Source organism: Hypomesus nipponensis, chromosome 3 (assembly GCF_054491055.1).
Source record: "Hypomesus nipponensis isolate SF chromosome 3, ASM5449105v1, whole genome shotgun sequence".
NCBI lineage: Eukaryota > Metazoa > Chordata > Actinopteri > Osmeriformes > Osmeridae > Hypomesus > Hypomesus nipponensis.
The window spans coordinates 3,717,817-3,742,972 of record NC_140363.1 but is presented as its reverse complement, the minus strand read 5'-3'; the positions used below and the strand labels follow the sequence as shown (position 1 = coordinate 3,742,972).

General features: G+C 52.4%; 45 non-coding genes across 45 annotated transcripts; 7 read left to right on the top strand and 38 right to left on the bottom strand.

Annotated features, from left to right (window-relative positions):
* Window positions 1-550: 550 nt before the first annotated feature.
* On the bottom strand, window positions 551-624 carry trnai-aau (transfer RNA isoleucine (anticodon AAU)). Its single transcript has one exon. It is a non-coding gene; the product is annotated as a tRNA-Ile (tRNA).
* Window positions 625-1,202: 578 nt separating this feature from the next.
* Window positions 1,203-1,276, bottom strand: trnai-aau (transfer RNA isoleucine (anticodon AAU)). The gene has a single exon. It is a non-coding gene; the product is annotated as a tRNA-Ile (tRNA).
* A 557-nt stretch (window positions 1,277-1,833) lies between these two features.
* On the bottom strand, window positions 1,834-1,907 carry trnai-aau (transfer RNA isoleucine (anticodon AAU)). Its single transcript has one exon. It is a non-coding gene; the product is annotated as a tRNA-Ile (tRNA).
* A 557-nt stretch (window positions 1,908-2,464) lies between these two features.
* Window positions 2,465-2,538, bottom strand: trnai-aau (transfer RNA isoleucine (anticodon AAU)). Its single transcript has one exon. It is a non-coding gene; the product is annotated as a tRNA-Ile (tRNA).
* A 577-nt stretch (window positions 2,539-3,115) lies between these two features.
* Window positions 3,116-3,189, bottom strand: trnai-aau (transfer RNA isoleucine (anticodon AAU)). Its single transcript has one exon. It is a non-coding gene; the product is annotated as a tRNA-Ile (tRNA).
* Window positions 3,190-3,767: 578 nt separating this feature from the next.
* trnai-aau (transfer RNA isoleucine (anticodon AAU)) lies at window positions 3,768-3,841 on the bottom strand. The gene has a single exon. It is a non-coding gene; the product is annotated as a tRNA-Ile (tRNA).
* Window positions 3,842-4,419: 578 nt separating this feature from the next.
* Window positions 4,420-4,493, bottom strand: trnai-aau (transfer RNA isoleucine (anticodon AAU)). The gene has a single exon. It is a non-coding gene; the product is annotated as a tRNA-Ile (tRNA).
* A 576-nt stretch (window positions 4,494-5,069) lies between these two features.
* Window positions 5,070-5,143, bottom strand: trnai-aau (transfer RNA isoleucine (anticodon AAU)). Its single transcript has one exon. It is a non-coding gene; the product is annotated as a tRNA-Ile (tRNA).
* A 578-nt stretch (window positions 5,144-5,721) lies between these two features.
* On the bottom strand, window positions 5,722-5,795 carry trnai-aau (transfer RNA isoleucine (anticodon AAU)). Its single transcript has one exon. It is a non-coding gene; the product is annotated as a tRNA-Ile (tRNA).
* A 574-nt stretch (window positions 5,796-6,369) lies between these two features.
* Window positions 6,370-6,443, bottom strand: trnai-aau (transfer RNA isoleucine (anticodon AAU)). The gene has a single exon. It is a non-coding gene; the product is annotated as a tRNA-Ile (tRNA).
* A 576-nt stretch (window positions 6,444-7,019) lies between these two features.
* On the bottom strand, window positions 7,020-7,093 carry trnai-aau (transfer RNA isoleucine (anticodon AAU)). Its single transcript has one exon. It is a non-coding gene; the product is annotated as a tRNA-Ile (tRNA).
* Window positions 7,094-7,670: 577 nt separating this feature from the next.
* Window positions 7,671-7,744, bottom strand: trnai-aau (transfer RNA isoleucine (anticodon AAU)). Its single transcript has one exon. It is a non-coding gene; the product is annotated as a tRNA-Ile (tRNA).
* Window positions 7,745-8,321: 577 nt separating this feature from the next.
* On the bottom strand, window positions 8,322-8,395 carry trnai-aau (transfer RNA isoleucine (anticodon AAU)). The gene has a single exon. It is a non-coding gene; the product is annotated as a tRNA-Ile (tRNA).
* A 577-nt stretch (window positions 8,396-8,972) lies between these two features.
* Window positions 8,973-9,046, bottom strand: trnai-aau (transfer RNA isoleucine (anticodon AAU)). Its single transcript has one exon. It is a non-coding gene; the product is annotated as a tRNA-Ile (tRNA).
* A 577-nt stretch (window positions 9,047-9,623) lies between these two features.
* Window positions 9,624-9,697, bottom strand: trnai-aau (transfer RNA isoleucine (anticodon AAU)). The gene has a single exon. It is a non-coding gene; the product is annotated as a tRNA-Ile (tRNA).
* Window positions 9,698-10,274: 577 nt separating this feature from the next.
* trnai-aau (transfer RNA isoleucine (anticodon AAU)) lies at window positions 10,275-10,348 on the bottom strand. Its single transcript has one exon. It is a non-coding gene; the product is annotated as a tRNA-Ile (tRNA).
* A 577-nt stretch (window positions 10,349-10,925) lies between these two features.
* Window positions 10,926-10,999, bottom strand: trnai-aau (transfer RNA isoleucine (anticodon AAU)). The gene has a single exon. It is a non-coding gene; the product is annotated as a tRNA-Ile (tRNA).
* A 190-nt stretch (window positions 11,000-11,189) lies between these two features.
* Window positions 11,190-11,262, top strand: trnaa-agc (transfer RNA alanine (anticodon AGC)). Its single transcript has one exon. It is a non-coding gene; the product is annotated as a tRNA-Ala (tRNA).
* A 315-nt stretch (window positions 11,263-11,577) lies between these two features.
* trnai-aau (transfer RNA isoleucine (anticodon AAU)) lies at window positions 11,578-11,651 on the bottom strand. Its single transcript has one exon. It is a non-coding gene; the product is annotated as a tRNA-Ile (tRNA).
* Window positions 11,652-12,220: 569 nt separating this feature from the next.
* trnai-aau (transfer RNA isoleucine (anticodon AAU)) lies at window positions 12,221-12,294 on the bottom strand. The gene has a single exon. It is a non-coding gene; the product is annotated as a tRNA-Ile (tRNA).
* Window positions 12,295-12,484: 190 nt separating this feature from the next.
* On the top strand, window positions 12,485-12,557 carry trnaa-agc (transfer RNA alanine (anticodon AGC)). The gene has a single exon. It is a non-coding gene; the product is annotated as a tRNA-Ala (tRNA).
* A 315-nt stretch (window positions 12,558-12,872) lies between these two features.
* trnai-aau (transfer RNA isoleucine (anticodon AAU)) lies at window positions 12,873-12,946 on the bottom strand. Its single transcript has one exon. It is a non-coding gene; the product is annotated as a tRNA-Ile (tRNA).
* Window positions 12,947-13,515: 569 nt separating this feature from the next.
* On the bottom strand, window positions 13,516-13,589 carry trnai-aau (transfer RNA isoleucine (anticodon AAU)). Its single transcript has one exon. It is a non-coding gene; the product is annotated as a tRNA-Ile (tRNA).
* A 190-nt stretch (window positions 13,590-13,779) lies between these two features.
* trnaa-agc (transfer RNA alanine (anticodon AGC)) lies at window positions 13,780-13,852 on the top strand. Its single transcript has one exon. It is a non-coding gene; the product is annotated as a tRNA-Ala (tRNA).
* A 314-nt stretch (window positions 13,853-14,166) lies between these two features.
* trnai-aau (transfer RNA isoleucine (anticodon AAU)) lies at window positions 14,167-14,240 on the bottom strand. The gene has a single exon. It is a non-coding gene; the product is annotated as a tRNA-Ile (tRNA).
* Window positions 14,241-14,818: 578 nt separating this feature from the next.
* trnai-aau (transfer RNA isoleucine (anticodon AAU)) lies at window positions 14,819-14,892 on the bottom strand. The gene has a single exon. It is a non-coding gene; the product is annotated as a tRNA-Ile (tRNA).
* A 577-nt stretch (window positions 14,893-15,469) lies between these two features.
* Window positions 15,470-15,543, bottom strand: trnai-aau (transfer RNA isoleucine (anticodon AAU)). The gene has a single exon. It is a non-coding gene; the product is annotated as a tRNA-Ile (tRNA).
* Window positions 15,544-16,120: 577 nt separating this feature from the next.
* Window positions 16,121-16,194, bottom strand: trnai-aau (transfer RNA isoleucine (anticodon AAU)). Its single transcript has one exon. It is a non-coding gene; the product is annotated as a tRNA-Ile (tRNA).
* Window positions 16,195-16,772: 578 nt separating this feature from the next.
* On the bottom strand, window positions 16,773-16,846 carry trnai-aau (transfer RNA isoleucine (anticodon AAU)). The gene has a single exon. It is a non-coding gene; the product is annotated as a tRNA-Ile (tRNA).
* A 557-nt stretch (window positions 16,847-17,403) lies between these two features.
* trnai-aau (transfer RNA isoleucine (anticodon AAU)) lies at window positions 17,404-17,477 on the bottom strand. Its single transcript has one exon. It is a non-coding gene; the product is annotated as a tRNA-Ile (tRNA).
* A 577-nt stretch (window positions 17,478-18,054) lies between these two features.
* Window positions 18,055-18,128, bottom strand: trnai-aau (transfer RNA isoleucine (anticodon AAU)). Its single transcript has one exon. It is a non-coding gene; the product is annotated as a tRNA-Ile (tRNA).
* Window positions 18,129-18,706: 578 nt separating this feature from the next.
* Window positions 18,707-18,780, bottom strand: trnai-aau (transfer RNA isoleucine (anticodon AAU)). Its single transcript has one exon. It is a non-coding gene; the product is annotated as a tRNA-Ile (tRNA).
* A 577-nt stretch (window positions 18,781-19,357) lies between these two features.
* trnai-aau (transfer RNA isoleucine (anticodon AAU)) lies at window positions 19,358-19,431 on the bottom strand. Its single transcript has one exon. It is a non-coding gene; the product is annotated as a tRNA-Ile (tRNA).
* A 576-nt stretch (window positions 19,432-20,007) lies between these two features.
* trnai-aau (transfer RNA isoleucine (anticodon AAU)) lies at window positions 20,008-20,081 on the bottom strand. The gene has a single exon. It is a non-coding gene; the product is annotated as a tRNA-Ile (tRNA).
* A 578-nt stretch (window positions 20,082-20,659) lies between these two features.
* trnai-aau (transfer RNA isoleucine (anticodon AAU)) lies at window positions 20,660-20,733 on the bottom strand. The gene has a single exon. It is a non-coding gene; the product is annotated as a tRNA-Ile (tRNA).
* A 190-nt stretch (window positions 20,734-20,923) lies between these two features.
* trnaa-agc (transfer RNA alanine (anticodon AGC)) lies at window positions 20,924-20,996 on the top strand. Its single transcript has one exon. It is a non-coding gene; the product is annotated as a tRNA-Ala (tRNA).
* A 315-nt stretch (window positions 20,997-21,311) lies between these two features.
* On the bottom strand, window positions 21,312-21,385 carry trnai-aau (transfer RNA isoleucine (anticodon AAU)). Its single transcript has one exon. It is a non-coding gene; the product is annotated as a tRNA-Ile (tRNA).
* Window positions 21,386-21,575: 190 nt separating this feature from the next.
* trnaa-agc (transfer RNA alanine (anticodon AGC)) lies at window positions 21,576-21,648 on the top strand. Its single transcript has one exon. It is a non-coding gene; the product is annotated as a tRNA-Ala (tRNA).
* Window positions 21,649-21,963: 315 nt separating this feature from the next.
* Window positions 21,964-22,037, bottom strand: trnai-aau (transfer RNA isoleucine (anticodon AAU)). The gene has a single exon. It is a non-coding gene; the product is annotated as a tRNA-Ile (tRNA).
* A 190-nt stretch (window positions 22,038-22,227) lies between these two features.
* trnaa-agc (transfer RNA alanine (anticodon AGC)) lies at window positions 22,228-22,300 on the top strand. The gene has a single exon. It is a non-coding gene; the product is annotated as a tRNA-Ala (tRNA).
* Window positions 22,301-22,615: 315 nt separating this feature from the next.
* Window positions 22,616-22,689, bottom strand: trnai-aau (transfer RNA isoleucine (anticodon AAU)). Its single transcript has one exon. It is a non-coding gene; the product is annotated as a tRNA-Ile (tRNA).
* A 578-nt stretch (window positions 22,690-23,267) lies between these two features.
* trnai-aau (transfer RNA isoleucine (anticodon AAU)) lies at window positions 23,268-23,341 on the bottom strand. Its single transcript has one exon. It is a non-coding gene; the product is annotated as a tRNA-Ile (tRNA).
* Window positions 23,342-23,531: 190 nt separating this feature from the next.
* Window positions 23,532-23,604, top strand: trnaa-agc (transfer RNA alanine (anticodon AGC)). Its single transcript has one exon. It is a non-coding gene; the product is annotated as a tRNA-Ala (tRNA).
* Window positions 23,605-23,919: 315 nt separating this feature from the next.
* Window positions 23,920-23,993, bottom strand: trnai-aau (transfer RNA isoleucine (anticodon AAU)). The gene has a single exon. It is a non-coding gene; the product is annotated as a tRNA-Ile (tRNA).
* Window positions 23,994-24,571: 578 nt separating this feature from the next.
* trnai-aau (transfer RNA isoleucine (anticodon AAU)) lies at window positions 24,572-24,645 on the bottom strand. Its single transcript has one exon. It is a non-coding gene; the product is annotated as a tRNA-Ile (tRNA).
* Window positions 24,646-25,156: the final 511 nt, after the last annotated feature.

The window sequence follows — 25,156 nt, the reverse complement described above, 5'->3', positions numbered from 1 at the left end:
GCGGTGTCCTAGGCGCCACTCCGTTCGCCGTGGAACGACCGGTCGTAGTTGGCCCACGCTGTAAGTCGTTTTTTCGTCACTCTAAATTCAAGGGGATGTCAAGAAAGCAATTAAATGGGAGCTACGAGTCTTCCAAGACTCCAACATCCGCTCCAGAGCAAGGGGGAATTAGCTCAAATGGTAGAGCGCTCGCTTAGCATGCGAGAAGTAGCGGGATCGATGCCCGCATTCTCCAATGCCTTTCGGCTCGTTTGTGGTTCAGTAGCTCGGCTAGTTCAATAAGACAGGTTTGTGCGGTACGTCCAGTGTCGCTCTCCGACCAGGCAGTGTTTTGGCATCACCGTTTTGAAAAATGACACTTCCTTGAGTCAACTGTATTTACCTGGGGCTTACCGAAACCCAGGAGCAAACCAGGGACCTTGAGACCCTCAGCCTAACCCTCTCCCAACTGAGCTATTTGGGCAGGCGTTCCAAAGCCAGTCAGTAGCATTTCAAAGCCTCGCCACAGACTAGATAAAGCAATGGAAAAGATCTCCAAAAAAGGGGTGTTTGGACCGTATGGTGATCGAACCCACGACCTTGGCGTTATTAGCACCACGCTCTGACCAACTGAGCTAACGGGCCGGAGACACTTTCTCCAGCCGCGGAAACGCGGTGTCCTAGGCGCCACTCCGTTCGGCGTGGAACGACCGGTCGTAGTTGGCCCACGCTGTAAGTCGTTTTTTCGTCACTCTAAATTCAAGGGGATGTCAAGAAAGCAATTAAATGGGAGCTACGAGTCTTCCAAGACTCCAACATCCGCTCCAGAGCAAGGGGGAATTAGCTCAAATGGTAGAGCGCTCGCTTAGCATGCGAGAAGTAGCGGGATCGATGCCCGCATTCTCCAATGCCTTTCGGCTCGTTTGTGGTTCAGTAGCTCGGCTAGTTCAATAAGACAGGTTTGTGCGGTACGTCCAGTGTCGCTCTCCGACCAGGCAGTGTTTTGGCATCACCGTTTTGAAAAATGACACTTCCTTGAGTCAACTGTATTTACCTGGGGCTTACCGAAACCCAGGAGCAAACCAGGGACCTTGAGACCCTCAGCCTAACCCTCTCCCAACTGAGCTATTTGGGCAGGCGTTCCAAAGCCAGTCAGTAGCATTTCAAAGCCTCGCCACAGACTAGATAAAGCAATGGAAAAGATCTAAAAAAAAAGGGGTGTTTGGCCCGTATGGGGATCGAACCCACGACCTTGGCGTTATTAGCACCACGCTCTGACCAACTGAGCTAACGGGCCGGAGACACTCTCTCCAGCCGCGGAAACGCGGTGTCCTAGGCGCCACCTCAGTTCGGCGTGGAACGACGGGTTGTAGTTGGCCCACGCTGTAAGTCGTTTTTTCGTCATTCTAAGTTCAAGGGGAAGTCAAGAAAGCAATTAAATGGGAGCTACGAGTCTTCCAAGACTCCAATATCCGCTCCAGAGCAACGGGGAATTAGCTCAAATGGTAGAGCGGTCGCTTAGCATGCGAGAAGTAGCGGGATCGATGCCCGCATTCTCGTTTGTGGTTCAGTGGCTCGGCTAGTTCAATAAGACAGGTTTGTGAGGTACGTCCAGTGTCGCTCTCCGACCAGGCAGTGTTTTGGCATCACCGTTTTGAAAATGCCACTTGAGTCAACGGTATTTACCTGGGGCTTACCGAAACCCAGGAGCAAACCAGGGACCTTGAGACCCTCAGCCTAACCCTCTCCCAACTGAGCTATTTGGGCAGGCGTTCCAAAGCCAGTCAGTAGCATTTCAAAGCCTCGCCACAGACTAGATAAAGCAATGGAAAAGATCTCCAAAGAAGGGGTGTTTGGCCCGTATGGGGATCGAACCCACGACCTTGGCGTTATTAGCACCACGCTCTGACCAACTGAGCTAACGGGCCGGAGACACTCTCTCCAGCCGCGGAAACGCGGTGTCCTAGGCGCCACCTCCGTTCGGCGTGGAACGACCGGTCGTAGTTGGCCCACGCTGTAAGTCGTTTTTTCGTCATTCTAAGTTCAAGGGGAAGTCAAGAAAGCAATTAAACGGGAGCTACGAGTCTTCCAAGACTCCAATATCCGCTCCAGAGCAACGGGGAATTAGCTCAAATGGTAGAGCGCTCGCTTAGCATGCGAGAAGTAGCGGGATTGATGCCCGCATTCTCGTTTGTGGTTCAGTGGCTCGGCTAGTTCAATAAGACAGGTTTGTGAGGTACGTCCAGTGTCGCTCTCCGACCAGGCAGTGTTTTGGCATCACCGTTTTGAAAATGCCACTTGAGTCAACGGTATTTACCTGGGGCTTACCGAAACCCAGGAGCAAACCAGGGACCTTGAGACCCTCAGCCTAACCCTCTCCCAACTGAGCTATTTGGGCAGGCGTTCCAAAGCCAGTCAGTAGCATTTCAAAGCCTCGCCACAGACTAGATAAAGCAATGGAAAAGATCTCCAAAGAAGGGGTGTTTGGCCCGTATGGGGATCGAACCCACGACCTTGGCGTTATTAGCACCACGCTCTGACCAACTGAGCTAACGGGCCGGAGACACTCTCTCCAGCCGCGGAAACGCGGTGTCCTAGGCGCCACCTCCGTTCGGCGTGGAACGACCGGTCGTAGTTGGCCCACGCTGTAAGTCGTTTTTTCGTCACTCTAAATTCAAGGGGATGTCAAGAAAGCAATTAAATGGGAGCTACGAATCTTACAAGACTTCAACGTCAGCTCCAGAGTAAGGGGGAATTAGCTCAAATGGTAGAGCGCTCGCTTAGCATGCGAGAAGTAGCGGGATCGATGCCCGCATTCTCCAATGCCTTTCGGCTCGTTTGTGGTTCAGTGGCTCGGCTAGTTCAATAAGACAGGTTTGTGCGGTACGTCCAGTGTCGCTCTCCGACCAAGCAGTGTTTTGGCATCACCGTTTTGAAAATGACACTTCCTTAAGTCAACGGTATTTACCTGGGGCTTACCGAAACCCAGGAGCAAACCAGGGACCTTGAGACCCTCAGCCTAACCCTCTCCCAACTGAGCTATTTGGGCAGGCGTTCCAAAGCCAGTCAGTAGCATTTCAAAGCCTCGCCACAGACTAGATAAAGCAATGGAAAATATCTAAAAAAAAGGGGTGTTTGGCCCGTATGGGGATCGAACCCACGACCTTGGCGTTATTAGCACCACGCTCTGACCAACTGAGCTAACGGGCCGGAGACACTCTCTCCAGCCGCGGAAACGCGGTGTCCTAGGCGCCACTTCCGTTCGGCGTGGAACGACCGGTCGTAGTTGGCCCACGCTGTAAGTCGTTTTTTCGTCACTCTAAATTCAAGGGGATGTCAAGAAAGCAATTAAATGGGAGCTACGAGTCTTCCAAGACTCCAACCTCAGCTCCAGAGCAAGGGGGAATTAGCTCAAATGGTAGAGCGCTCGCTTAGCATGCGAGAAGTAGCGGGATCGATGCCCGCATTCTCCAATGCCTTTCGGCTCGTTTGTGGTTCAGTAGCTCGGCTAGTTCAATAAGACAGGTTTGTGCGGTACGTCCAGTGTCGCTCTCCGACCAGGCAGTGTTTTGGCATCACCGTTTTGAAAAATGACACTTCCTTGAGTCAACGGTATTTACCTGGGGCTTACCGAAACCCAGGAGCAAACCAGGGACCTTGAGACCCTCAGCCTAACCCTCTCCCAACTGAGCTATTTGGGCAGGCGTTCCAAAGCCAGTCAGTAGCATTTCAAAGCCTCGCCACAGACTAGATAAAGCAATGGAAAAGATCTCCAAAGAAGGGGTGTTTGGCCCGTATGGGGATCGAACCCACGACCTTGGCGTTATTAGCACCACGCTCTGACCAACTGAGCTAACGGGCCGGAGACACACTCCCCCAGCAGCGGAAACGCTGTGTCCTAGGCGCCACCTCCGTTCGGCGTGGAATGACCGGTTGTAGTTGGCCCACGCTGTAAGTCGTTTTTTCGTCACTCTAAATTCAAGGGGATGTCAAGAAAGCAATTAAATGGGAGCTACGAGTCTTCCAAGACTCCAACATCCGCTCCAGAGCAAGGGGGAATTAGCTCAAATGGTAGAGCGCTCGCTTAGCATGCGAGAAGTAGCGGGATCGATGCCCGCATTCTCCAATGCCTTTCGGCTCTTTGTGGTTCAGTAGCTCGGCTAGTTCAATAAGACAGGTTTGTGCGGTACATCCAGTGTCGCTCTCCGACCAGGCAGTGTTTTGGCATCACCGTTTTGAAAAATGACACTTCCTTGAGTCAACGGTATTTACCTGGGGCCTACCGAAACCCAGGAGCAAACCAGGGACCTTGAGACCCTCAGCCTAACCCTCTCCCAACTGAGCTATTTGGGCAGGCGTTCCAAAGCCAGTCAGTAGCATTTCAAAGCCTCGCCACAGACTAGATAAAGCAATGGAAAAGATATCCAAAGAAGGGGTGTTTGGCCCGTATGGGGATCGAACCCACGACCTTGGCGTTATTAGCACCACGCTCTGACCAACTGAGCTAACGGGCCGGAGACACTCTCTCCAGCCGCGGAAACGCGGTGTCCTAGGCGCCACCTCCGTTCGGCATGGAACGACCGGTCGTAGTTGGCCCACGCTGTAAGTCGTTTTTTCGTCACTCTAAATTCAAGGGGATGTCAAGAAAACAATTAAATGGGAGCTACGAGTCTTCCAAGACTCCAACATCCACTCCAGAGCAAGGGGGAATTAGCTCAAATGCTAGAGCGCTCGCTTAGCATGAGAGAAGTAGCGGGATCGATGCCCGCATTCTCCAATGCCTTTCGGCTCGTTTGTGGTTCAGTGGCTCGGCTAGTTCAATAAGACAGGTTTGTGCGGTACGTCCAGGTCGCTCTCCGACCAAGCAGTGTTTTGGCATCACCGTTTTGAAAATGACACTTCCTTAAGTCAAAGGTATTTACCTGGGGCTTACCGAAACCCAGGAGCAAACCAGGGACCTTGAGACCCTCAGCCTAACCCTCTCCCAACTGAGCTATTTGGGCAGGCGTTCCAAAGCCAGTCAGTAGCAATTCAAAGCCTCGCCACAGACTAGATAAAGCAATGGAAAAGATCTCCAAAGAAGGGGTGTTTGGCCCGTATGGGGATCGAACCCACGACCTTGGCGTTATTAGCACCACTCTCTGACCAACTGAGCTAACGGGCCGGAGACACTCTCTCCAGCCGCGGAAACGTGGTGTCCTAGGCGCCACTTCCGTTCGGCGTGGAACGACCGGTCGTAGTTGGCCCACGCTGTAAGTCGTTTTTTCGTCACTCTAAATTCAAGGGGATGTCAAGAAAGCAATTAAATGGGAGCTACGAGTCTTCAAAGACTCCAACCTCAGCTCCAGAGCAAGGGGGAATTAGCTCAAATGGTAGAGCGCTCGCTTAGCATGCGAGAAGTAGCGGGATCGATGCCTGCATTCTCCAATGCCTTTCGGCTCGTTTGTGGTTCAGTATCTCGGCTAGTTCAATAAGACAGGTTTGTGCGGTACGTCCAGTGTCGCTCTCCGACCAGGCAATGTTTTGGCATCACCGTTTTGAAAAATGACACTTCCTTGAGTCAATGGTATTTACCTAGGGCTTACCAAAACCCAGGAGCAAACCAGGGACCTTGAGACCCTCAGCCTAACCCTCTCCCAACTGAGCTATTTGGGCAGGTGTTCCAAAGCCAGTCAGTAGCATTTCAAAGCCTCGCCACAGACTAGATAAAGCAATGGAAAAGATCTCCAAAGAAGGGGTGTTTGGCCCGTATGGGGATCGAACTCACGAACTTGGCGTTATTAGCACCACGCTCTGACCAACTGAGCTAACGGGCCGGAGACACTCTCCCCCAGCAGCGGAAACGCTGTGTCCTAGGCGCCACCTCCGTTCGGCGTGGAATGACCGGTTGTAGTTGGCCCACGCTGTAAGTCGTTTTTTCGTCATTCTAAGTTCAAGGGGAGGTCAAGAAAGCAATTAAACGGACGGGAGCTACGAGTCTTCCAAGACTTCAACGTCAGCTCCAGAGCAAGGGGGAATTAGCTCAAATGGTAGAGTGCTCGCTTAGCATGCGAGAAGTAGCGGGATCGATACCCGCATTCTCCAATGCCTTAAGGCTCGTTTGTGGTTCAGCTAGTACAATAACACAGGTTTGTGCGGTACGTCCAGTGTCGCTCTCCGACCAGGCAGTGTTTTGGCATCACCGTTTTGAAAGTGACACTTCCTTGAGTCAACGGTATTTACCTAGGGCTTACCAAAACCCAGGAGCAAACCAGGGACCTTGAGACCCTCAGCCTAACCCTCTCCCAACTGAGCTGTTTGGGCAGGCGTTCCAAAGCCAGTCAGTAGCATTTCAAAGCCTCGCCACAGACTAGATAAAGCAATGGAAAAGATCTCCAAAAAAGGGGTGTTTGGACCGTATGGTGATCGAACCCACGACCTTGGCGTTATTAGCACCACGCTCTGACCAACTGAGCTAACGGGCCAGAGACACTTTCTCCAGCCGCGGAAACGCGGTGTCCTAGGCGCCACTCCGTTCGGCGTGGAACGACCGGTCGTAGTTGGCCCACGCTGTAAGTCGTTTTTTCGTCACTCTAAATTCAAGGGGATGTCAAGAAAGCAATTAAATGGGAGCTACGAGTCTTCCAAGACTCCAACCTCAGCTCCAGAGCAAGGGGGAATTAGCTCAAATGGTAGAGCGCTCGCTTAGCATGCGAGAAGTAGCGGGATCGATGCCCGCATTCTCCAATGCCTTTCGGCTCGTTTGTGGTTCAGTGGCTCGGCTAGTTCAATAAGACAGGTTTGTGCGGTACGTCCAGTGTCGCTCTCCGACCAAGCAGTGTTTTGGCATCACCGTTTTGAAAATGACACTTCCTTAAGTCAACGGTATTTACCTGGGGCTTACCGAAACCCAGGAGCAAACCAGGGACCTTGAGACCCTCAGCCTAACCCTCTCCCAACTGAGCTATTTGGGCAGGCGTTCCAAAGCCAGTCAGTAGCATTTCAAAGCCTCGCCACAGACTAGATAAAGCAATGGAAAAGATATCCAAAGAAGGGGTGTTTGGCCCGTATGGGGATCGAACCCACGACCTTGGCGTTATTAGCACCACGCTCTGACCAACTGAGCTAACAGGCCGGAGACACTCTCTCCAGCTGCGGAAACGCGGTGTCCTAGGCGCCACTTCCGTTCGGCGTGGAACAACCGGTCGTAGTTGGCCCACGCTGTAAGTCGTTTTTTCATCACTCTAAATTCAAGGGGATGTCAAGAAAGCAATTAAATGGGAGCTACGAGTCTTCCAAGACTCCAACCTCAGCTCCAGAGCAAGGGGGAATTAGCTCAAATGGTAGAGCGCTCGCTTAGCATGCGAGAAGTAGCGGGATCGATGCCCGCATTCTCCAATGCCTTTCGGCTCGTTTGTGGTTCAGTGGCTCGGCTAGTTCAATAAGACAGGTTTGTGCGGTACGTCCAGTGTCGCTCTCCGACCAAGCAGTGTTTTGGCATCACCGTTTTGAAAATGACACTTCCTTAAGTCAACGGTATTTACCTGGGGCTTACCGAAACCCAGGAGCAAACCAGGGACCTTGAGACCCTCAGCCTAACCCTCTCCCAACTGAGCTATTTGGGCAGGCGTTCCAAAGCCAGTCAGTAGCATTTCAAAGCCTCGCCACAGACTAGATAAAGCAATGGAAAAGATCTAAAAAAAAGGGGTGTTTGGCCCGTATGGGGATCGAACCCACGACCTTGGCGTTATTAGCACCACGCTCTGACCAACTGAGCTAACGGGCCGGAGACACTCTCTCCAGCCGCGGAAACGCGGTGTCCTAGGCGCCACCTCCGTTCGGCGTGGAACGACCGGTCGTAGTTGGCCCACGCTGTAAGTCGTTTTTTCGTCACTCTAAATTCAAGGGGATGTCAAGAAAGCAATTAAATGGGAGCTACGAGTCTTCCAAGACTCCAACATCCGCTCCAGAGCAAAGGGGAATTAGCTCAAATGGTAGAGCGCTCGCTTAGCATGCGAGAAGTAGCGGGATCGATGCCCGCATTCTCCAATGCCTTTCGGCTCGTTTGTGGTTCAGTGGCTCGGCTAGTTCAATAAGACAGGTTTGTGCGGTATGTCCAGTGTCGCTCTCCGACCAAGCGGTGTTTTGGCATCACCGTTTTGAAAATGACACTTCCTTAAGTCAACGGTATTTACCTGGGGCTTACCGAAACCCAGGAGCAAACCAGGGACCTTGAGACCCTCAGCCTAACCCTCTCCCAACTGAGCTATTTGGGCAGGCGTTCCAAAGCCAGTCAGTAGCATTTCAAAGCCTCGCCACAGACTAGATAAAGCAATGGAAAAGATCTAAAAAAAAGGGGTGATTGGCCCGTATGGGGATCGAACCCACGACCTTGGCGTTATTAGCACCACGCTCTGACCAACTGAGCTAACGGGCCGGAGACACTCTCTCCAGCCGCGGAAACGCGGTGTCCTAGGCGCCACCTCCGTTCGGCGTGGAACGACCGGTCGTAGTTGGCCCACGCTGTAAGTCGTTTTTTCGTCACTTTAAATTCAAGGGGATGTCAAGAAAGCAATTAAATGGGAGCTACGAGTCTTCCAAGACTCCAACATCCGCTCCAGAGCAAAGGGGAATTAGCTCAAATGGTAGAGCGCTCGCTTAGCATGCGAGAAGTAGCGGGATCGATGCCCGCATTCTCCAATGCCTTTCGGCTCGTTTGTGGTTCAGTGGCTCGGCTAGTTCAATAAGACAGGTTTGTGCGGTATGTCCAGTGTCGCTCTCCGACCAAGCGGTGTTTTGGCATCACCGTTTTGAAAATGACACTTCCTTAAGTCAACGGTATTTACCTGGGGCTTACCGAAACCCAGGAGCAAACCAGGGACCTTGAGACCCTCAGCCTAACCCTCTCCCAACTGAGCTATTTGGGCAGGCGTTCCAAAGCCAGTCAGTAGCATTTCAAAGCCTCGCCACAGACTAGATAAAGCAATGGAAAAGATCTCCAAAGAAGGGGTGTTTGGCCCGTATGGGGATCGAAACCACGACCTTGGCGTTATTAGCACCACGCTCTGACCAACTGAGCTAACAGGCCGGAGACACTCTCTCCAGCTGCGGAAACGCGGTGTCCTAGGCGCCACTTCCGTTCGGCGTGGAACGACCGGTCGTAGTTGGCCCACGCTTTAAGTCGTTTTTTCATCACTCTAAATTCAAGGGGATGTCAAGAAAGCAATTAAATGGGAGCTACGAGTCTTCCAAGACTCCAACCTCAGCTCCAGAGCAAGGGGGAATTAGCTCAAATGGTAGAGCGCTCGCTTAGCATGCGAGAAGTAGCGGGATCGATGCCCGCATTCTCCAATGCCTTTCGGCTCGTTTGTGGTTCAGTGGCTCGGCTAGTTCAATAAGACAGGTTTGTGCGGTACGTCCAGTGTCGCTCTCCGACCAAGCAGTGTTTTGGCATCACCGTTTTGAAAATGACACTTCCTTAAGTCAACGGTATTTACCTGGGGCTTACCGAAACCCAGGAGCAAACCAGGGACCTTGAGACCCTCAGCCTAACCCTCTCCCAACTGAGCTATTTGGGCAGGCGTTCCAAAGCCAGTCAGTAGCATTTCAAAGCCTCGCCACAGACTAGATAAAGCAATGGAAAAGATCTAAAAAAAAGGGGTGATTGGCCCGTATGGGGATCGAACCCACGACCTTGGCGTTATTAGCACCACGCTCTGACCAACTGAGCTAACGGGCCGGAGACACTCTCTCCAGCCGCGGAAACGCGGTGTCCTAGGCGCCACCTCCGTTCGGCGTGGAACGACCGGTCGTAGTTGGCCCACGCTGTAAGTCGTTTTTTCGTCACTTTAAATTCAAGGGGATGTCAAGAAAGCAATTAAATGGGAGCTACGAGTCTTCCAAGACTCCAACATCCGCTCCAGAGCAAAGGGGAATTAGCTCAAATGGTAGAGCGCTCGCTTAGCATGCGAGAAGTAGCGGGATCGATGCCCGCATTCTCCAATGCCTTTCGGCTCGTTTGTGGTTCAGTGGCTCGGCTAGTTCAATAAGACAGGTTTGTGCGGTATGTCCAGTGTCGCTCTCCGACCAAGCGGTGTTTTGGCATCACCGTTTTGAAAATGACACTTCCTTAAGTCAACGGTATTTACCTGGGGCTTACCGAAACCCAGGAGCAAACCAGGGACCTTGAGACCCTCAGCCTAACCCTCTCCCAACTGAGCTATTTGGGCAGGCGTTCCAAAGCCAGTCAGTAGCATTTCAAAGCCTCGCCACAGACTAGATAAAGCAATGGAAAAGATCTCCAAAGAAGGGGTGTTTGGCCCGTATGGGGATCGAAACCACGACCTTGGCGTTATTAGCACCACGCTCTGACCAACTGAGCTAACAGGCCGGAGACACTCTCTCCAGCTGCGGAAACGCGGTGTCCTAGGCGCCACTTCCGTTCGGCGTGGAACGACCGGTCGTAGTTGGCCCACGCTTTAAGTCGTTTTTTCATCACTCTAAATTCAAGGGGATGTCAAGAAAGCAATTAAATGGGAGCTACGAGTCTTCCAAGACTCCAACCTCAGCTCCAGAGCAAGGGGGAATTAGCTCAAATGGTAGAGCGCTCGCTTAGCATGCGAGAAGTAGCGGGATCGATGCCCGCATTCTCCAATGCCTTTCGGCTCGTTTGTGGTTCAGTGGCTCGGCTAGTTCAATAAGACAGGTTTGTGCGGTACGTCCAGTGTCGCTCTCCGACCAAGCAGTGTTTTGGCATCACCGTTTTGAAAATGACACTTCCTTAAGTCAACGGTATTTACCTGGGGCTTACCGAAACCCAGGAGCAAACCAGGGACCTTGAGACCCTCAGCCTAACCCTCTCCCAACTGAGCTATTTGGGCAGGCGTTCCAAAGCCAGTCAGTAGCATTTCAAAGCCTCGCCACAGACTAGATAAAGCAATGGAAAAGATCTAAAAAAAAGGGGTGATTGGCCCGTATGGGGATCGAACCCACGACCTTGGCGTTATTAGCACCACGCTCTGACCAACTGAGCTAACGGGCCGGAGACACTCTCTCCAGCCGCGGAAACGCGGTGTCCTAGGCGCCACCTCCGTTCGGCGTGGAACGACCGGTCGTAGTTGGCCCACGCTGTAAGTCGTTTTTTCGTCACTCTAAATTCAAGGGGATGTCAAGAAAGCAATTAAATGGGAGCTACGAGTCTTCCAAGACTCCAACATCCGCTCCAGAGCAAGGGGGAATTAGCTCAAATGGTAGAGCGCTCGCCTAGCATGCGAGAAGTAGCGGGATCGATGCCCGCATTCTCCAATGCCTTTCGGCTCGTTTGTGGTTCAGTGGCTCGGCTAGTTCAATAAGACAGGTTTGTGCGGTACGTCCAGTGTCGCTCTCCGACCAGGCAGTGTTTTGGCATCACCGTTTTGAAAAATGACACTTCCTTGAGTCAACGGTATTTACCTGGGGCTTACCGAAACCCAGGAGCAAACCAGGGACCTTGAGACCCTCAGCCTAACCCTCTCCCAACTGAGCTATTTGGGCAGGCGTTCCAAAGCCAGTCAGTAGCATTTCAAAGCCTCGCCACAAACTAGATAAAGCAATGGAAAAGATCTCCAAAGAAGGGGTGTTTGGCCCGTATGGGGATCGAACCCACGACCTTGGCGTTATTAGCACCACGCTCTGACCAACTGAGCTAACAGGCCGGAGACACTCTCTCCAGCTGCGGAAACGCGGTGTCCTAGGCGCCACTTCCGTTCGGCGTGGAACGACCGGTCGTAGTTGGCCCACGCTGTAAGTCGTTTTTTCGTCACTCTAAATTCAAGGGGATGTCAAGAAAGCAATTAAATGGGAGCTACGAGTCTTCCAAGACTCCAACCTCAGCTCCAGAGCAAGGGGGAATTAGCTCAAATGGTAGAGCGCTCGCTTAGCATGCGAGAAGTAGCGGGATCGATGCCCGCATTCTCCAATGCCTTTCGGCTCGTTTGTGGCTCGGCTAGTTCAATAAGACAGGTTTGTGCGGTACGTCCAGTGTCGCTCTCCGACCAAGCAGTGTTTTGGCATCACCGTTTTGAAAATGACACTTCCTTAAGTCAACGGTATTTACCTGGGGCTTACCGAAACCCAGGAGCAAACCAGGGACCTTGAGACCCTCAGCCTAACCCTCTCCCAACTGAGCTATTTGGGCAGGCGTTCCAAAGCCAGTCAGTAGCATTTCAAAGCCTCGCCACAGACTAGATAAAGCAATGGAAAAGATCTAAAAAAAAGGGGTGATAGGCCCGTATGGGGATCGAACCCACGACCTTGGCGTTATTAGCACCACGCTCTGACCAACTGAGCTAACGGGCCGGAGACACTCTCTCCAGCCGCGGAAACGCGGTGTCCTAGGCGCCACCTCCGTTCGGCGTGGAACGACCGGTCGTAGTTGGCCCACGCTGTAAGTCGTTTTTTCGTCACTCTAAATTCAAGGGGATGTCAAGAAAGCAATTAAATGGGAGCTACGAGTCTTCCAAGACTCCAACATCCGCTCCAGAGCAAGGGGGAATTAGCTCAAATGGTAGAGCGCTCGCCTAGCATGCGAGAAGTAGCGGGATCGATGCCCGCATTCTCCAATGCCTTTCGGCTTGTTTGTGGTTCAGTGGCTCGGCTAGTTCAATAAGACAGGTTTGTGCGGTACGTCCAGTGTCGCTCTCCGACCAGGCAGTGTTTTGGCATCACCGTTTTGAAAAATGACACTTCCTTGAGTCAACGGTATTTACCTGGGGCTTACCGAAACCCAGGAGCAAACCAGGGACCTTGAGACCCTCAGCCTAACCCTCTCCCAACTGAGCTATTTGGGCAGGCGTTCCAAAGCCAGTCAGTAGCATTTCAAAGCCTCGCCACAAACTAGATAAAGCAATGGAAAAGATCTCCAAAGAAGGGGTGTGTGGCCCGTATGGGGATCGAACCCACGACCTTGGCGTTATTAGCACCACGCTCTGACCAACTGAGCTAACAGGCCGGAGACACTCTCTCCAGCTGCGGAAACGCGGTGTCCTAGGCGCCACTTCCGTTCGGCGTGGAACGACCGGTCGTAGTTGGCCCACGCTGTAAGTCGTTTTTTCGTCACTCTAAATTCAAGGGGATGTCAAGAAAGCAATTAAATGGGAGCTACGAGTCTTCCAAGACTCCAACCTCAGCTCCAGAGCAAGGGGGAATTAGCTCAAATGGTAGAGCGCTCGCTTAGCATGCGAGAAGTAGCGGGATCGATGCCCGCATTCTCCAATGCCTTTCGGCTCGTTTGTGGCTCGGCTAGTTCAATAAGACAGGTTTGTGCGGTACGTCCAGTGTCGCTCTCCGACCAAGCAGTGTTTTGGCATCACCGTTTTGAAAATGACACTTCCTTAAGTCAACGGTACTTACCTGGGGCTTACCGAAACCCAGGAGCAAACCAGGGACCTTGAGACCCTCAGCCTAACCCTCTCCCAACTGAGCTATTTGGGCAGGCGTTCCAAAGCCAGTCAGTAGCATTTCAAAGCCTCGCCACAGACTAGATAAAGCAATGGAAAAGATCTAAAAAAAAGGGGTGATTGGCCCGTATGGGGATCGAACCCACGACCTTGGCGTTATTAGCACCACACTCTGACCAACTGAGCTAACGGGCCGGAGACACTCTCTCCAGCCGCGGAAACGCGGTGTCCTAGGCGCCACCTCCGTTCGGCGTGGAACGACCGGTCGTAGTTGGCCCACGCTGTAAGTCGTTTTTTCGTCACTCTAAATTCAAGGGGATGTCAAGAAAGCAATTAAATGGGAGCTACGAGTCTTCCAAGACTCCAACATCCGCTCCAGAGCAAGGGGGAATTAGCTCAAATGGTAGAGCGCTCGCCTAGCATGCGAGAAGTAGCGGGATCGATGCCCGCATTCTCCAATGCCTTTCGGCTCGTTTGTGGTTCAGTGGCTCGGCTAGTTCAATAAGACAGGTTTGTGCGGTACGTCCAGTGTCGCTCTCCGACCAGGCAGTGTTTTGGCATCACCGTTTTGAAAGTGACACTTCCTTGAGTCAACGGTATTTACCTAGGGCTTACCAAAACCCAGGAGCAAACCAGGGACCTTGAGACCCTCAGCCTAACCCTCTCCCAACTGAGCTGTTTGGGCAGGCGTTCCAAAGCCAGTCAGTAGCATTTCAAAGCCTCGCCACAGACTAGATAAAGCAATGGAAAAGATCTCCAAAGAAGGGGTGTTTGGCCCGTATGGGGATCAAACCCACGACCTTGGCGTTATTAGCACCACGCTCTGACCAACTGAGCTAACAGGCCGGAGACACTCTCTCCAGCTGCGGAAACGCGGTGTCCTAGGCGCCACTTCCGTTCGGCGTGGAACGACCGGTCGTAGTTGGCCCACGCTGTAAGTCGTTTTTTCGTCACTCTAAATTCAAGGGGATGTCAAGAAAGCAATTAAATGGGAGCTACGAGTCTTCCAAGACTCCAACCTCAGCTCCAGAGCAAGGGGGAATTAGCTCAAATGGTAGAGCGCTCGCTTAGCATGCGAGAAGTAGCGGGATCGATGCCCGCATTCTCCAATGCCTTTCGGCTCGTTTGTGGTTCAGTAGCTCGGCTAGTTCAATAAGACAGGTTTGTGCGGTACGTCCAGTGTCGCTCTCCAACCAGGCAGTGTTTTGGCATCACCGTTTTGAAAAATGACACTTCCTTGAGTCAACGGTATTTACCTGGGGCTTACCAAAACCCAGGAGCAAACCAGGGACCTTGAGACCCTCAGCCTAACCCTCTCCCAACTGAGCTATTTGGGCAGGCGTTCCAAAGCCAGTCAGTAGCATTTCAAAGCCTCGCCACAGACTAGATAAAGCAATGGAAAAGATCTCCAAAAAAGGGGTGTTTGGACCGTATGGTGATCGAACCCACGACCTTGGCGTTATTAGCACCACGCTCTGACCAACTGAGCTAACGGGCCGGAGACACTTTCTCCAGCCGTGGAAACGCGGTGTCCTAGGCGCCACTCCGTTCGGCGTGGAACGACCGGTCGTAGTTGGCCCACGCTGTAAGTCGTTTTTTCGTCACTCTAAATTCAAGGGGATGTCAAGAAAGCAATTAAATGGGAGCTACGAGTCTTCCAAGACTCCAACCTCAGCTCCAGAGCAAGGGGGAATTAGCTCAAATGGTAGAGCGCTCGCTTAGCATGCGAGAAGTAGCGGGATCGATGCCCGCATTCTCCAATGCCTTTCGGCTCGTTTGTGGTTCAGTAGCTCGGCTAGTTCAATAAGACAGGTTTGTGCGGTACGTCCAGTGTCGCTCTCCAACCAGGCAGTGTTTTGGCATCACCGTTTTGAAAAATGACACTTCCTTGAGTCAACGGTATTTACCTGGGGCTTACCAAAACCCAGGAGCAAACCAGGGACCTTGAGACCCTCAGCCTAACCCTCTCCCAACTGAGCTATTTGGGCAGGCGTTCCAAAGCCAGTCAGTAGCATTTCAAAGCCTCGCCACAGACTAGATAAAGCAATGGAAAAGATCTCCAAAAAAGGGGTGTTTGGACCGTATGGTGATCGAACCCACGACCTTGGCGTTATTAGCACCACGCTCTGACCAACTGAGCTAACGGGCCGGAGACACTTTCTCCAGCCGTGGAAACGCGGTGTCCTAGGCGCCACTCCGTTCGGCGTGGAACGACCGGTCGTAGTTGGCCCACGCTGTAAGTCGTTTTTTCGTCACTCTAAATTCAAGGGGATGTCAAGAAAGCAATTAAATGGGAGCTACGAGTCTTCCAAGACTCCAACATCCGCTCCAGAGCAAGGGGGAATTAGCTCAAATGGTAGAGCGCTCGCTTAGCATGCGAGAAGTAGCGGGATCGATGCCCGCATTCTCCAATGCCTTTCGGCTCGTTTGTGGTTCAGTAGCTCGGCTAGTTCAATAAGACAGGTTTGTGCGGTACGTCCAGTGTCGCTCTCCGACCAGGCAGTGTTTTGGCATCACCGTTTTGAAAAATGACACTTCCTTGAGTCAACTGTATTTACCTGGGGCTTACCGAAACCCAGGAGCAAACCAGGGACCTTGAGACCCTCAGCCTAACCCTCTCCCAACTGAGCTATTTGGGCAGGCGTTCCAAAGCCAGTCAGTAGCATTTCAAAGCCTCGCCACAGACTAGATAAAGCAATGGAAAAGATCTCCAAAAAAGGGGTGTTTGGACCGTATGGTGATCGAACCCACGACCTTGGCGTTATTAGCACCACGCTCTGACCAACTGAGCTAACGGGCCGGAGACACTTTCTCCAGCCGCGGAAACGCGGTGTCCTAGGCGCCACTCCGTTCGGGCGTGGAACGACCGGTCGTAGTTGGCCCACGCTGTAAGTCGTTTTTTCGTCACTCTAAATTCAAGGGGATGTCAAGAAAGCAATTAAATGGGAGCTACGAGTCTTCCAAGACTCCATCATCCGCTCCAGAGCAAGGGGGAATTAGCTCAAATGGTAGAGCGCTCGCTTAGCATGCGAGAAGTAGCGGGATCGATGCCCGCATTCTCCAATGCCTTTCGGCTCGTTTGTGGTTCAGTAGCTCGGCTAGTTCAATAAGACAGGTTTGTGCGGTACGTCCAGTGTCGCTCTCCGACCAGGCAGTGTTTTGGCATCACCGTTTTGAAAAATGACACTTCCTTGAGTCAACTGTATTTACCTGGGGCTTACCGAAACCCAGGAGCAAACCAGGGACCTTGAGACCCTCAGCCTAACCCTCTCCCAACTGAGCTATTTGGGCAGGCGTTCCAAAGCCAGTCAGTAGCATTTCAAAGCCTCGCCACAGACTAGATAAAGCAATGGAAAAGATCTAAAAAAAAGGGGTGTATGGCCCGTATGGGGATCGAACCCACGACCTTCGCGTTATTAGCACCACGCTCTGACCAACTGAGCTAACGGGCCGGAGACACTCTCTCCAGCCGCGGAAACGCGGTGTCCTAGGCGCCACCTCAGTTCGGCGTGGAACGACGGGTTGTAGTTGGCCCACGCTGTAAGTCGTTTTTTCGTCATTCTAAGTTCAAGGGGAAGTCAAGAAAGCAATTAAATGGGAGCTACGAGTCTTCCAAGACTCCAACATCCGCTCCAGAGCAACGGGGAATTAGCTCAAATGGTAGAGCGGTCGCTTAGCATGCGAGAAGTAGCGGGATCGATGCCCGCATTCTCGTTTGTGGTTCAGTGGCTCGGCTAGTTCAATAAGACAGGTTTGTGAGGTACGTCCAGTGTCGCTCTCCGACCAGGCAGTGTTTTGGCATCACCGTTTTGAAAATGCCACTTGAGTCAACGGTATTTACCTGGGGCTTACCGAAACCCAGGAGCAAACCAGGGACCTTGAGACCCTCAGCCTAACCCTCTCCCAACTGAGCTATTTGGGCAGGCGTTCCAAAGCCAGTCAGTAGCATTTCAAAGCCTCGCCACAGACTAGATAAAGCAATGGAAAAGATCTCCAAAGAAGGGGTGTTTGGCCCGTATGGGGATCGAACCCACGACCTTGGCGTTATTAGCACCACGCTCTGACCAACTGAGCTAACGGGCCGGAGACACTCTCTCCAGCCGCGGAAACGCGGTGTCCTAGGCGCCACCTCCGTTCGGCGTGGAACGACCGGTCGTAGTTGGCCCACGCTGTAAGTCGTTTTTTCGTCACTCTAAATTCAAGGGGATGTCAAGAAAGCAATTAAATGGGAGCTACGAATCTTACAAGACTTCAACGTCAGCTCCAGAGTAAGGGGGAATTAGCTCAAATGGTAGAGCGCTCGCTTAGCATGCGAGAAGTAGTGGGATCGATGCCCGCATTCTCCAATGCCTTTCGGCTCGTTTGTGGTTCAGTGGCTCGGCTAGTTCAATAAGACAGGTTTGTGCGGTACGTCCAGTGTCGCTCTCCGACCAAGCAGTGTTTTGGCATCACCGTTTTGAAAATGACACTTCCTTAAGTCAACGGTATTTACCTGGGGCTTACCGAAACCCAGGAGCAAACCAGGGACCTTGAGACCCTCAGCCTAACCCTCTCCCAACTGAGCTATTTGGGCAGGCGTTCCAAAGCCAGTCAGTAGCATTTCAAAGCCTCGCCACAGACTAGATAAAGCAATGGAAAAGATCTAAAAAAAAGGGGTGTTTGGCCCGTATGGGGATCGAACCCACGACCTTGGCGTTATTAGCACCACGCTCTGACCAACTGAGCTAACGGGCCGGAGACACTCTCTCCAGCCGCGGAAACGCGGTGTCCTAGGCGCCACTTCCGTTCGGCGTGGAACGACCGGTCGTAGTTGGCCCACGCTGTAAGTCGTTTTTTCGTCACTCTAAATTCAAGGGGATGTCAAGAAAGCAATTAAATGGGAGCTACGAGTCTTCCAAGACTCCAACCTCAGCTCCAGAGCAAGGGGGAATTAGCTCAAATGGTAGAGCGCTCGCTTAGCATGCGAGAAGTAGCGGGATCGATGCCCGCATTCTCCAATGCCTTTCGGCTCGTTTGTGGTTCAGTAGCTCGGCTAGTTCAATAAGACAGGTTTGTGCGGTACGTCCAGTGTCGCTCTCCGACCAGGCAGTGTTTTGGCATCACCGTTTTGAAAAATGACACTTCCTTGAGTCAACGGTATTTACCTGGGGCTTACCGAAACCCAGGAGCAAACCAGGGACCTTGAGACCCTCAGCCTAACCCTCTCCCAACTGAGCTATTTGGGCAGGCGTTCCAAAGCCAGTCAGTAGCATTTCAAAGCCTCGCCACAGACTAGATAAAGCAATGGAAAAGATCTCCAAAGAAGGGGTGTTTGGCCCGTATGGGGATCGAACCCACGACCTTGGCGTTATTAGCACCACGCTCTGACCAACTGAGCTAACGGGCCGGAGACACACTCCCCCAGCAGCGGAAACGCTGTGTCCTAGGCGCCACCTCCGTTCGGCGTGGAATGACCGGTTGTAGTTGGCCCACGCTGTAAGTCGTTTTTTCGTCACTCTAAATTCAAGGGGATGTCAAGAAAGCAATTAAATGGGAGCTACGAGTCTTCCAAGACTCCAACATCCGCTCCAGAGCAAGGGGGAATTAGCTCAAATGGTAGAGCGCTCGCTTAGCATGCGAGAAGTAGCGGGATCGATGCCCGCATTCTCCAATGCCTTTCGGCTCTTGTGGTTCAGTAGCTCGGCTAGTTCAATAAGACAGGTTTGTGCGGTACGTCCAGTGTCGCTCTCCGACCAGGCAGTGTTTTGGCATCACCGTTTTGAAAAATGACACTTCCTTGAGTCAACGGTATTTACCTGGGGCCTACCGAAACCCAGGAGCAAACCAGGGACCTTGAGACCCTCAGCCTAACCCTCTCCCAACTGAGCTATTTGGGCAGGCGTTCCAAAGCCAGTCAGTAGCATTTCAAAGCCTCGCCACAGACTAGATAAAGCAATGGAAAAGATATCCAAAGAAGGGGTGTTTGGCCCGTATGGGGATCGAACCCACGACCTTGGCGTTATTAGCACCACGCTCTGACCAACTGAGCTAACGGGCCGGAGACACTCTCTCCAGCCGCGGAAACGCGGTGTCCTAGGCGCCACCTCCGTTCGGCATGGAACGACCGGTCGTAGTTGGCCCACGCTGTAAGTCGTTTTTTCGTCACTCTAAATTCAAGGGGATGTCAAGAAAACAATTAAATGGGAGCTACGAGTCTTCCAAGACTCCAACATCCACTCCAGAGCAAGGGGGAATTAGCTCAAATGCTAGAGCGCTCGCTTAGCATGCGAGAAGTAGCGGGATCGATGCCCGCATTCTCCAATGCCTTTCGGCTCGTTTGTGGTTCAGTGGCTCGGCTAGTTCAATAAGACAGGTTTGTGCGGTAGGTCCAGATCGCTCTCCGACCAAGCAGTGTTTTGGCATCACCGTTTTGAAAATGACACTTCCTTGAGTCAACGGTATTTACCTGGGGCTTACCGAAACCCAGGAGCAAACCAGGGACCTTGAGACCCTCAGCCTAACCCTCTCCCAACTGAGCTATTTGGGCAGGTGTTCCAAAGCCAGTCAGTAGCATTTCAAAGCCTCGCCACAGACTAGATAAAGCAATGGAAAAGATCTCCAAAGAAGGGGTGTTTGGCCCGTATGGGGATCGAACTCACGAACTTGGCGTTATTAGCACCACGCTCTGACCAACTGAGCTAACGGGCCGGAGACACTCTCCCCCAGCAGCGGAAACGCTGTGTCCTAGGCGCCACCTCCGTTCGGCGTGGAATGACCGGTTGTAGTTGGCCCACGCTGTAAGTCGTTTTTTCGTCATTCTAAGTTCAAGGGGAGGTCAAGAAAGCAATTAAATGGGAGCTACGAGTCTTCCAAGACTCCAACATCCGCTCCAGAGCAAGGGGGAATTAGCTCAAATGGTAGAGCGCTCGCTTAGCATGCGAGAAGTAGCGGGATCGATGCCCGCATTCTCCAATGCCTTTCGGCTCGTTTGTGGTTCAGTGGCTCGGCTAGTTCAATAAGACAGGTTTGTGCGGTATGTCCAGTGTCGCTCTCCGACCAAGCGGTGTTTTGGCATCACCGTTTTGAAAATGACACTTCCTTAAGTCAACGGTATTTACCTGGGGCTTACCGAAACCCAGGAGCAAACCAGGGACCTTGAGACCCTCAGCCTAACCCTCTCCCAACTGAGCTATTTGGGCAGGCGTTCCAAAGCCAGTCAGTAGCATTTCAAAGCCTCGCCACAGACTAGATAAAGCAATGGAAAAGATCTCCAAAGAAGGGGTGTTTGGCCCGTATGGGGATCGAAACCACGACCTTGGCGTTATTAGCACCACGCTCTGACCAACTGAGCTAACAGGCCGGAGACACTCTCTCCAGCTGCGGAAACGCGGTGTCCTAGGCGCCACTTCCGTTCGGCGTGGAACGACCGGTCGTAGTTGGCCCACGCTTTAAGTCGTTTTTTCATCACTCTAAATTCAAGGGGATGTCAAGAAAGCAATTAAATGGGAGCTACGAGTCTTCCAAGACTCCAACCTCAGCTCCAGAGCAAGGGGGAATTAGCTCAAATGGTAGAGCGCTCGCCTAGCATGCGAGAAGTAGCGGGATCGATGCCCGCATTCTCCAATGCCTTTCGGCTCGTTTGTGGTTCAGTGGCTCGGCTAATTCAATAAGACAGGTTTGTGCGGTACGTCCAGTGTCGCTCTCCGACCAGGCAGTGTTTTGGCATCACCGTTTTGAAAAATGACACTTCCTTGAGTCAACGGTATTTACCTGGGGCTTACCGAAACCCAGGAGCAAACCAGGGACCTTGAGACCCTCAGCCTAACCCTCTCCCAACTGAGCTATTTGGGCAGGCGTTCCAAAGCCAGTCAGTAGCATTTCAAAGCCTCGCCACAGACTAGATAAAGCAATGGAAAAGATATCCAAAGAAGGGGTGTTTGGCCCGTATGGGGATCGAACCCACGACCTTGGCGTTATTAGCACCACGCTCTGACCAACTGAGCTAACGGGCCGGAGACACTCTCTCCAGCCGCGGAAACGCGGTGTCCTAGGCGCCACCTCCGTTCGGCGTGGAACGACCGGTCGTAGTTGGCCCACGCTGTAAGTCGTTTTTTCGTCACTCTAAATTCAAGGGGATGTCAAGAAAGCAATTAAATGGGAGCTACGAGTCTTCCAAGACTCCAACATCCGCTCCAGAGCAAGGGGGAATTAGCTCAAATGGTAGAGCGCTCGCCTAGCATGCGAGAAGTAGCGGGATCGATGCCCGCATTCTCCAATGCCTTTCGGCTCGTTTGTGGTTCAGTGGCTCGGCTAGTTCAATAAGACAGGTTTGTGCGGTACGTCCAGTGTCGCTCTCCGACCAGGCAGTGTTTTGGCATCACCGTTTTGAAAAATGACACTTCCTTGAGTCAACGGTATTTACCTGGGGCTTACCGAAACCCAGGAGCAAACCAGGGACCTTGAGACCCTCAGCCTAACCCTCTCCCAACTGAGCTATTTGGGCAGGCGTTCCAAAGCCAGTCAGTAGCATTTCAAAGCCTCGCCACAAACTAGATAAAGCAATGGAAAAGATCTCCAAAGAAGGGGTGTTTGGCCCGTATGGGGATCGAACCCACGACCTTGGCGTTATTAGCACCACGCTCTGACCAACTGAGCTAACGGGCCGGAGACACTCTCTCCAGCCGCGGAAACGCGGTGTCCTAGGCGCCACCTCCGTTCGGCGTGGAACGACCGGTCGTAGTTGGCCCACGCTGTAAGTCGTTTTTTCGTCACTCTAAATTCAAGGGGATGTCAAGAAAGCAATTAAATGGGAGCTACGAGTCTTCCAAGACTCCAACATCCGCTCCAGAGCAAGGGGGAATTAGCTCAAATGGTAGAGCGCTCGCCTAGCATGCGAGAAGTAGCGGGATCGATGCCCGCATTCTCCAATGCCTTTCGGCTCGTTTGTGGTTCAGTGGCTCGGCTAATTCAATAAGACAGGTTTGTGCGGTACGTCCAGTGTCGCTCTCCGACCAGGCAGTGTTTTGGCATCACCGTTTTGAAAAATGACACTTCCTTGAGTCAACGGTATTTACCTGGGGCTTACCGAAACCCAGGAGCAAACCAGGGACCTTGAGACCCTCAGCCTAACCCTCTCCCAACTGAGCTATTTGGGCAGGCGTTCCAAAGCCAGTCAGTAGCATTTCAAAGCCTCGCCACAGACTAGATAAAGCAATGGAAAAGATATCCAAAGAAGGGGTGTTTGGCCCGTATGGGGATCGAACCCACGACCTTGGCGTTATTAGCACCACGCTCTGACCAACTGAGCTAACGGGCCGGAGACACTCTCTCCAGCCGCGGAAACGCGGTGTCCTAGGCGCCACCTCCGTTCGGCGTGGAACGACCGGTCGTAGTTGGCCCACGCTGTAAGTCGTTTTTTCGTCACTCTAAATTCAAGGGGATGTCAAGAAAGCAATTAAATGGGAGCTACGAGTCTTCCAAGACTCCAACATCCGCTCCAGAGCAAAGGGGAATTAGCTCAAATGGTAGAGCGCTCGCTTAGCATGCGAGAAGTAGCGGGATCGATGCCCGCATTCTCCAATGCCTTTCGGCTCGTTTGTGGTTCAGTAGCTCGGCTAGTTCAATAAGACAGGTTTGTGCGGTACGTCCAGTGTCGCTCTCCGACCAGGCAGTGTTTTGGCATCACCGTTTTGAAAAATGACACTTCCTTGAGTCAACGGTATTTACCTGGGGCTTACCGAAACCCAGGAGCAAACCAGGGACCTTGAGACCCTCAGCCTAACCCTCTCCCAACTGAGCTATTTGGGCAGGCGTTCCAAAGCCAGTCAGTAGCATTTCAAAGCCTCGCCACAGACTAGATAAAGCAATGGAAAAGATCTCCAAAGAAGGGGTGATTGGCCCGTATGGGGATCGAACCCACGACCTTGGCGTTATTAGCACCACGCTCTGACCAACTGAGCTAACAGGCCGGAGACACTCTCTCCAGCTGCGGAAACGCGGTGTCCTAGGCGCCACTTCCGTTCGGCGTGGAACGACCGGTCGTAGTTGGCCCACGCTGTAAGTCGTTTTTTCGTCACTCTAAATTCAAGGGGATGTCAAGAAAGCAATTAAATGGGAGCTACGAGTCTTCCAAGACTCCAACCTCAGCTCCAGAGCAAGGGGGAATTAGCTCAAATGGTAGAGCGCTCGCCTAGCATGCGAGAAGTAGCGGGATCGATGCCCGCATTCTCCAATGCCTTTCGGCTCGTTTGTGGTTCAGTAGCTCGGCTAGTTCAATAAGACAGGTTTGTGCGGTACGTCCAGTGTCGCTCTCCGACCAGGCAGTGTTTTGGCATCACCGTTTTGAAAAATGACACTTCCTTGAGTCAACGGTATTTACCTGGGGCTTACCGAAACCCAGGAGCAAACCAGGGACCTTGAGACCCTCAGCCTAACCCTCTCCCAACTGAGCTATTTGGGCAGGCGTTCCAAAGCCAGTCAGTAGCATTTCAAAGCCTCGCCACAGACTAGATAGAGCAATGGAAAATATCTCCAAAGAAGGGGTGTTTGGCCCGTATGGGGATCGAACCCACGACCTTGGCGTTATTAGCACCACGCTCTGACCAACTGAGCTAACAGGCCGGAGACACTCTCTCCAGCTGCGGAAACGCGGTGTCCTAGGCGCCACTTCCGTTCGGCGTGGAACGACCGGTCGTAGTTGGCCCACGCTGTAAGTCGTTTTTTCGTCACTCTAAATTCAAGGGGATGTCAAGAAAGCAATTAAATGGGAGCTACGAGTCTTCCAAGACTCCAACCTCAGCTCCAGAGCAAGGGGGAATTAGCTCAAATGGTAGAGCGCTCGCTTAGCATGCGAGAAGTAGCGGGATCGATGCCCGCATTCTCCAATGCCTTTCGGCTCGTTTGTGGTTCAGTAGCTCGGCTAGTTCAATAAGACAGGTTTGTGCGGTACGTCCAGTGTCGCTCTCCGACCAGGCAGTGTTTTGGCATCACCGTTTTGAAAAATGACACTTCCTTGAGTCAACGGTATTTACCTGGGGCTTACCAAAACCCAGGAGCAAACCAGGGACCTTGAGACCCTCAGCCTAACCCTCTCCCAACTGAGCTATTTGGGCAGGCGTTCCAAAGCCAGTCAGTAGCATTTCAAAGCCTCGCCACAGACTAGATAAAGCAATGGAAAAGATCTCCAAAGAAGGGGTGTTTGGCCCGTATGGGGATCGAACCCACGACCTTGGCGTTATTAGCACCACGCTCTGACCAACTGAGCTAACAGGCCGGAGACACTCTCTCCAGCTGCGGAAACGCGGTGTCCTAGGCGCCACTTCCGTTCGGCGTGGAACGACCGGTCGTAGTTGGCCCACGCTTTAAGTCGTTTTTTCATCACTCTAAATTCAAGGGGATGTCAAGAAAGCAATTAAATGGGAGCTACGAGTCTTCCAAGACTCCAACCTCAGCTCCAGAGCAAGGGGGAATTAGCTCAAATGGTAGAGCGCTCGCTTAGCATGCGAGAAGTAGCGGGATCGATGCCCGCATTCTCCAATGCCTTTCGGCTCGTTTGTGGTTCAGTGGCTCGGCTAGTTCAATAAGACAGGTTTGTGCGGTACGTCCAGTGTCGCTCTCCGACCAAGCAGTGTTTTGGCATCACCGTTTTGAAAATGACACTTCCTTAAGTCAACGGTATTTACCTGGGGCTTACCGAAACCCAGGAGCAAACCAGGGACCTTGAGACCCTCAGCCTAACCCTCTCCCAACTGAGCTATTTGGGCAGGCGTTCCAAAGCCAGTCAG